The sequence below is a fragment of the Poeciliopsis prolifica genome, unplaced genomic scaffold (genome assembly GCF_027474105.1).
Source record: "Poeciliopsis prolifica strain line A6 unplaced genomic scaffold, Auburn_PproV2 SCAFFOLD055, whole genome shotgun sequence".
NCBI lineage: Eukaryota > Metazoa > Chordata > Actinopteri > Cyprinodontiformes > Poeciliidae > Poeciliopsis > Poeciliopsis prolifica.
The window spans coordinates 3,157,141-3,164,063 of NW_026562430.1; the positions used below are offsets into that span (position 1 = coordinate 3,157,141).

Genomic DNA, 6,923 nt, shown 5'->3' on the forward strand with positions numbered 1-6,923 from the left:
CACTAACATGTTCCAATCTCTGTAGTTGTTGCACACAGGAAGATAATTGGTGGAGCATAACCTCATATTTCAATTTCCTGCATTATTAATCATGTTTTATGGTAATAAAATACCCAAAGAAAATATGATGATGGAATAATAACTTGAAATAGTTTAAACATTGAGGTTCTTGCAACTGGACTTGTTTTAAGATGATTGGAGTCAGCTTTGGTTGTTGCTCCTCTTGGACGACATCATGACCAACTAATTGAGTCGGAAATCTCAGGAAAATAACCTTTTAAAATAATTCAGCCTTGAACTTTAATTTGAAGTGAATGTACATACACAATATTGTTTATTCCCATCCAAACTGGAGCTTTGTTCTTGTCTCTTTTTTCCTCAGCAAACACTCGACACCGGTCTGAGTGCTTCAACAATTCCCTAATTACAATCAGTTTGTGTGTTTTTCTTTTCTAAAGTGCATGCACGTCCTATTGCGACCGACGATCAGCTCCCTCTCTCCTTAAAAATAAGCACAGATTTTCAATGTGAATTTGTATTTATAAACTCTAAAAAATTTTATGAAGTCAATTTATTAAAAGTTACTTTGGAGTCATTTCATGGCCTTTTTTATAACCTCTATTTATTGGAATGGTTTTTCTTGCGCGCCTCTGAGGTCTGCCAGGCTGTAAGTGGCTTTGGGTGAGCGCCGACTGTTCAGATGTTGAATTATACGAGCCTCAATAAGTATATCTCAACCAAAAGTTATTATTCCCACCTCCAACTTATGCTTAAAAATCAATGGCAGAAAATGAGAACGACTGACAGCTTGCTATTCTCTAATGCTAACATAATTTCAGTGAACGACCTGCCTGGATCCAGGCTGTTGAATACAACAACAGAAAACTCACTGTATATTGACTCAGTAATTTACTGACTCAATTTGTCTATAAAGGCATTATAATATTCTTTTCCTGCCATTACTAATCCATGTTGGCATTGGAGGTTATCTACGGAAGGAAATAAAACAAAAGCAGAACTCCTACACTGCAGAAAGTGAGAGTTATAAAGGAAATATTCCTCTGCGATAAGTCCCTGTCAGCTGAACTATCCAGCTCACTGTTTATGAATAATTCACACAGAGACAACCAGTATAAAGGAAGCTGCAGAAGAATTGCACAGACTGATATTTGCAAAGCTACTGGTGCAGCGAGAATGAACCAGCTCACCAAGCGGTTCTTTTTCAGATTCTCTGACTAAAATCAGAAGAAAAAAATGTTTTTGACATTTCAGGACTTCCACAAGTCATTGTGTCCAATTTCCAGATGTTTGGTGGTGTCTCGTTCATCCATTTAAACAATTAGATTAAAATATAACCACCAGGAAAAAGTCCAGCCATCATACATGTCTAAAAAGAACCAAACGATGAAAATGTGTTGGTGCAAAATGTTCATATTTACCCCAAAATTAACCTCTGAAGATGCTGGTGAAAGCTGGTAGCAGGATGTTGTCAATCGAACAAGTTATGGCCTGAAGCGGGGTTCCTTGAGGAAGAAGCCATTACTCTGAAAACAACAGAAAAAGACAGATTACAGATTGAAATTGCATTTAAGGACAAAGACCTTAACTTCTGGAGTAAAGTTGCATAATATATTACATTTATGGCAATAATCATAACACAAAGGAACAAGCAACAATTATTAGCTCATATATTCCAAGTGCTATGAACTTTAAATGTTTAAAGTTCACAGAAAATTTGAAAATATCATTTGATAATTATGCATTATATACCGGAACACCTACTAAAAAGTCTTTAAAAATGCAAACATAAAAAAAAACTAAAATAAATAAGCAATGCTAAGCCTGGTGCAATTATTCAATTTGAATAATTTGCAATAAGCAAATTATTCAAATTGAATAATTTGCTTATTGCTTATGATACAATAAGCAAATTATTCAATAAGCCAAGAAGTTAAACCACAAAATAAAAATTGGGAAAACGATAACACTAAGTATAAAACCAAATTACAAAATAGTTTAAGGACAGCTGATGTGATGTTTGGATCTCAGTCGCATAAAAATAAAAAATAAAAAATCATAGATCTCAGTATAAAAGCAAACTACCGAGGGAACCTTATGGTGGAACACCTATAAAAACAACAACTCAAAAACGATTCTCAGACAACTAAATCAACATAACGTATTCATATTTCTCAAAAATTGCAAAGCAAATAGATGAAGAGGGAGCCAACACAACCTCCACACTGACAGTAATCCTCTGGGAATTAATCCCAGCCTACATTTATTACTAATTTAATCGGTGAGTAGGCCTGCACCAAAGGACAATGCAACTATAACTGATGGGATAACGGTATTCTAAAGGTTTCTAAATTAGTCGCTCCAAGTCCGCTTCAGAGGTGTGAAGCAACTTAACTAAGATGGAAAGTTGGGAAAACAAGACAACTGCTGCAGAGATGTGGAGGTAATCACTGCTGCAGTGGCTATTTCCTCAGGTGACACTGCAATCAAGCTCAGAAAAACACTCAGCAAACTGCACGACATTTCACATTACCAATGTATATATAGATCCAATTCCAACAAAGAAATTAAATGCCTTGAATTGGACGTAGGTAACATTTCCGACCATGTATTTCCACTGATATGTAGGAAAATGTTATATAAAGCCTTTATTCATAGGTACTGCAGTTTTCATTTATTTCTCTATGTGTCAAACCGTGTTGCCTTTCTGACTTCCTGCAAAGGGCAAACAGTTAAAACCGTCAGTGTTTCAAGACAGAGTCATCAAATGTCGTCCTGGCACCTTGTAAAATGAACAAAAAATGTTCTTGGAAGCGTATTTCAGCACACAAAGTGAAATTCAGAGACAGCAAAGCATAAACACACATTGTGTTAAAAGAAAATCCCAGGATAACAACTAAAGTAGCAGCAAAGCAGAAATCAACAAATTGCTTTTGAAACATTTTGTTGAAAGATCAGTAAGGCGGAAAATCAGAAAAATAAACTTTAACTCTATTAGTATTTTCCTGGCCCTGACAGTGAAGCATAAAGTGTGTTTCTATAAACTCTAACTTCTAGGTAATCAAACCAACTTGATCTATTTCTGTAACATTTTTTTCTGAGCAAATGCACAGAATATAATTTTTTTTAAATGTACAACACCACACAAAATGTTCACATAGCTTTTTTCCTTTTCGTCACATCAAATGATCCATTTTATTGGATTTTTTTGTAACAGACCCAAAAAGCAAGAAAAATGACAAAAATATCTGCAGAATTAAATCTTACTCCGCCCCTAAATAGAAGCTGGAAATGACAGAAAGGTTTTATAATTTTTTCTTCCACAAACAGATTGAAAGTTTACGATTAATTACATTTATGTGTCTTTAAAATCCTTATTTTGTGCCTTTTTTAATCTGTGAGTGAAAATTTGCAAAACTAAATGAATAATAAGTGATTAAAAAAGAAGTAATCTGAAACTGAAGACATAAATACTACAAAAGTATTTACCCGTTTATACTTTGGAGACGTTAGATGTTTTTTTTTTAGGGTTTTAGAGAAAAAGATCTGCAAGACTTAAAAATCCAAAACCATGTTTAATTTATTTTCCTCTCAATAATTATAAACAGTGTTTTTGTTGCATAAAACCCTCAAAACAAAACAAAATAAGTTTTAAATATAAATATTAGAGTCATTATAGATAACAAAAAAATAAAGGAGCAATTTTCCACCAAAGAAATTATACATTTTCAGATTAATCTCAGAAAATGTCCTAAAAAATGAGGAAGTTTCTGAATTTGAGAAGTTGAAAATTAGCAACAAAAAAAACTCATTAGTTTTTCTAATGAAAAAAGAAAAAAAAAATTTTCAGGTTTAAGAAGTCAAAATTTTTTAACATTCTAGAAAATTTCTGAGCTTAATCTCAAAATTTCTGTTTTTTCAAACAAATGTTTGACTTTTCAAACTCAGAAATTTCAAATTGGTTTTTCTAGAAAATTACTGAGGTCTTCCATGAAATGTTTTTGTCATAATGCGAGGTTTCCAGGACTCTAAGGCAAGCAACAACTACAGACACAGTTTTAATCATTTTATTCGACAGTGAAATGTGTGGAGGGACGTCGATCTGCGACAGCAGGGAGGAACCAGGTCAGCGGAGGAACTGAAAAACTGAGCGGTTAAAGAGGAAATAATGACGGATAACCTGATGGTGGCTTACAGTCGCCGGGTTGAGGTAGGCAGAGGGGAGTCCTTGGGAGTTCCAGCAGTTGGCGTGATGTTGTGGAGACTGAGGGCGGACAGGCAGCAGCTGAGTGGCAGGTGTGATGTACCCAGGTGCAAGGCCCAACGGAGCAGCGAGAATCAGATCGTCCAGGTGAGTCTGACTCAGAGAGTTCAGCGCAGGTTCACTAGAGGAAGGAGTAGATGAAAAAGAGTCAGAATACAGAGAACACTGGCAATACAGCGCTAATAGCTACAGAGAACCACTGCAGAAGAAGAACTATCTGGCATTTAATTCAGGGAAGCTGCTCCTCTTTAAGGACCTTGCAGATTTGTGGTGATGAGTAACAGCTGGATGCCATCGGCCTGCCACCCTGTGAAGGAGAAGAAAACCACTCCCCTGCAAAACTCAACAGATTTACTTTTCCAAGTTTTCTTCCAGAACATTTCTGAGGTTTTTGGAGAAAATTTTGTTTCTACAATGGCCCTGATACAATATTGTAGACTTTAATTTAGAAAACTGAAAAAAATTATTATTCAGTGATTTATGAAGTAAATACCATTTATATAGGAATATCAGAATAAAAAAATACATAAAAGTTTGTCAAAATGCAGAAGTAGTGAGAACAATCTGCAACTAACTGTGTATCTGTGAATGTAAAAGCATTTTTGGACAAAATAAGTTCCTTAGCCTGGTTCTATACACACCTCCTGTAATTAACGTCAGCATAACAAACATGAAGATAACTGCATTGCTTGCCTCAGTCCTGGTGAGGAGCAACATTTTGCTGCTTTGTATTTCTGTCAGCCACAAGGAATGTTAAAGCAGGATTGGTTCTACAGTAAAAACTGAACCGCATGTTAGCTTCTTCTATCAAAAGGCACGGAAATGATGGAAGGATCCCATTGTGTGGTCAGGAAATTAAAAGCTAAGCACCATTTAGAAGTTCGTTCAGAAAGCTGCATGGTATATCTGCACTACATTTTGCTGGATCAAATAAAGAAAACATTAATTTTGTACAAGATTTTTTTCGTTCAGCAGGAGTTTCTAGAAAAATATGTATATTCCAGCAGCTGTGCAAAGGTCTTCCAGTCTCGGAAGAAAGACCCCATGAGAAGGGAAATGTCAGGTTAGTTGAAATGTGGTTCAGAGAAAGAGAGAGAAAAAAAACATGAGTGGGAGTAGTGTTAGTGCTGCTATGGCAGACTGGATGAAATGGCAAAGGAACAAGCAGGGATGTTGGAGTCAAACCTGCAGCTGGAGTCGTTTCCAGCTGTTTGGGGCTCGGAAAGCTGTCTGAACACAGTCAAGAGGAACCAGGTTTTTCTGTTCATATGACCTTTTGTTGGTCTCATGTATAAATATTTACTGTCTCCGCTTTGAATTGACAGTTATAACACTGTAGATACCTTACATGGAGACACACTGCCCCCTGTGGACACAATTTATACCGTACAGCAGTGTTTTCATTCACTAAAATACATTTTAGACAGATTTTACGCATCCTGTGGTTACAAAAGATCACAAATATTATTGTTAGTGAGACAAGTGAATCAGGGATTCGAGATGGAGACTTTATTTTTTATATTTATTGAGTTTTTTATCAATGAGCCACTTTTACCTGGTTTTATAATTGTATAATTATATACATGCCGCTTGAATCTTCCAAATGGATTATCGCGACAAAATTCAAGTAATGAAAATCCTTTTACAGCAAATATAAAACATTAATACTGGAAATACAATTCACAGAAAAGCTACTTGTATGTAACAATCAATGCAAAGGTCTAACTAAACCTAGGGCGATGCTGCCCCCTGCTGGTAAATGATCAAAACTAGCTGTATCTTTTTAGAGCAAGGTACAAATAAATGAATACATTTATTATCATTATTGTCTGGTGAATATTTCATAAAAATTATTGATTGTTTATTTAAGTTTCACATTGAAAGAAGTTGATTTGGAAAACTTTTATTTTGCCTGACGGTGTTATTTTTTTCTACCTAGATGAACTACTGTCGTTTTGGCCCTTAAAATACCAACATTTCCACTGACACAGGTGACTCAGTGTGTTCGTTAGGGAAATGTTTTACCTCAACATTTACCATGTTGAGGTAAAACTCCCCAATTAAATTAATAATGAAGTGTCTACACATAAAATTATGTTATAACGGAAAACATATTTCCCAGAAAAACACCAACAACATGCTAATGTCGTCTTGAAAAATACCCAAAATTACTACTAATAAGAACACATACCGGTTATGTTGACTATCGCCTGCTCTGTCTCGGTTTTGTGACTCATTCTTCTCCAGTTGTGTCCGAACAGCAGCATTATAATTCTTTTAATGACTCCAGGTGTGCCTCCGAATAAAATCCTTATTCCTTCCCGCCAGAACTTTTATGTGGAACGCCATGAAGCTGCCATAGCAACAGTTGAGTTATCTTCCGGTTGAATGCTGCCCCCCAGTGGCGGCCTTTGGTATTGTTTAGCTTCCTTCTCGCTGTTAGTTTAAATTGTGTTGGTCATTTCTTCAAAAGAAGGGCACTAACTATTTAGCTAGCGGCAAAACTCCTTTTGTTTTATCAAAAATAAACGGAATATTGAAAATTATTAAAATAATAGTGAAATGAGTGCTTTAAATTTAAAAGATTAAAGTCGGAATCGCAGCGCCCCGGGAATACCGGAAGTAGCCATTAGCATTAGCC

At 35.6% G+C, this 6,923-nt stretch overlaps 1 long non-coding RNA gene across 1 annotated transcript in view; it reads right to left on the reverse strand.

The window, feature by feature from the left end:
• The window catches only part of LOC129379104 (uncharacterized), a 39,145-nt gene extending 32,547 nt beyond the window's left edge, over window positions 1–6,598 (reverse strand). Inside the window, exons 1-3 of the long non-coding RNA XR_008608142.1 lie at window positions 6,474–6,598; window positions 4,214–4,403; window positions 1,440–1,544 (exon numbers count right to left, since the gene is read on the reverse strand). This is a non-coding gene — a long non-coding RNA (uncharacterized LOC129379104). The remainder of the gene's footprint in view (window positions 1–1,439; window positions 1,545–4,213; window positions 4,404–6,473) is intronic.
• Window positions 6,599–6,923: the final 325 nt, after the last annotated feature.